Source organism: Chrysochloris asiatica, unplaced genomic scaffold, assembly GCF_000296735.1.
Source record: "Chrysochloris asiatica unplaced genomic scaffold, ChrAsi1.0 scaffold00031, whole genome shotgun sequence".
NCBI lineage: Eukaryota > Metazoa > Chordata > Mammalia > Afrosoricida > Chrysochloridae > Chrysochloris > Chrysochloris asiatica.
Window position 1 is genome coordinate 18,091,826 of NW_006408549.1, and position 1,623 is coordinate 18,093,448.

Consider the following 1,623-nt stretch of genomic DNA (forward strand, 5'->3'; position numbering starts at 1 on the left):
ATGGGAAAACTGTGGGCTTAATGCTGGACCCTTTTGGGGTGTGTGCTCACCCTCCTAAAGGTGGCTGGGCTATGCAGGGAGGGCATGACAGGGAAGAGGTGGAAAAAATGTGTAGAATCCCCCACTCCTCTTTTTTTTAAATGTTGCTGCATGGGTTTCTCTGTGTCAGTCTGGCTGTGGCCCTGCCCTCTGAATGCAGCCCAGGAGGGAGTGCTCTACAAGAAGAGTCCTGTCCCCTGATCAATTCTGAAATCGTAGTATTTTCCTTTATACAGTGATTTTTCCACTGGTGGGTGCAGGAAACTGATGCCCTGCATGTTATACTAGATAACAGCTCCATAAAAGCACCTTCTTGGATTTGTGACACCTCCCACACAGAGCTCGTCTTACCTGACTGTTTGTCCCACCTCCAAAACTGGAAGTCACATGGAATTGTTTTTAATCATGCCAATGCACCCGTTCATTCTTCAAGGGTAGCAAGGGTTGTCCTATGAAAATTTCATTAGAAAACCTTACCCCATCCATTCCTATAGCCCTGATCTTTTCCATTTAGGTCTTTCTACTTTTTGTGTCCAAAACTGAATTTTTTTTGTTTTGTTTTGGAAAAGAGCATGATTTGAGTGTCCTGAAGATGCCAAAATGCCCTTTTGACATAATATAAATCAAATAGTGCAAAATGTTCAGAGAAGGGTTAGAGATATGGAAACAGGATGATATGTCAAGAAACAATAGCTCCACATTTGGTATTTTTGTCTAATATTTCTATTATTTTTGTAATACTTTTTACTATACCTTGGTACATTGCATTACTCAATACAGAAAAGTTTACTCTGTTTGTATAAATGGTTGGTACAAATCAATATCTTTGGTCTGGCTTAACTTGTAATATATATATTTTTAAGTTGTTATAGTGAATTGAGTAAAAGTTTACAGTGGAGATCATCAATTTTGTATTCAACAAATCATACACTTTGTTTCATTTCAATGATTATAATCCCCTCCATGTACCATCACCTGACATTATTCTTCTCTATTCACGTTAGCTCTCTCTCTCTTTTTTTTTTAAACACTCAAGAATGTATGATAATTTACACCACCAAAGGGCACATTCTACATGTTGACCTCCTGGCTGCCATCTCTTAGTCCCTCTCTTCCCATGAATCTAGAGTCCTCAGCTGCTCCCTCCCTCCGTGTCTCCATCTCTGCCTGCATCTCTGGTATTGCTACTTCCCTGGATAAATCCTCCCATTCTACTTGTGATCTTCTCCCTTGATGGTCCTAGGATCCCTTGTTTCTGGCTTGTAAAATTAACTACTTGCCCATTTTTGTTACAAAGCTTCTACCTTTATAATTATGACAGTTGCAATTAGTCATGATAACAATCAATCACTATTGAATAATAAGACTCTTAACCCCATCTCTCTTCACCAGACCTATCTAGACAAGATGAAAACTATTTAGTGGGAAATCTATCTTCCCCCCACACTTTAAAAAAAAAAGTTTTTATTGTGAATTGGGTGATTACATCATACTATCATATTTTGTTTCATTGCAATGATTATTATCCCCTCAATGTATCATCATTCAACAGCATTTGCTTCCATTCCCTCTATTTTTTTTGGA

At 38.4% G+C, this 1,623-nt stretch overlaps 1 pseudogene; it reads right to left on the reverse strand.

Moving 5' to 3' along the window:
- LOC102826468 overlaps nucleotides 1-1,623 on the reverse strand; it is an 87,058-nt pseudogene that overhangs the window by 58,122 nt on the left and 27,313 nt on the right.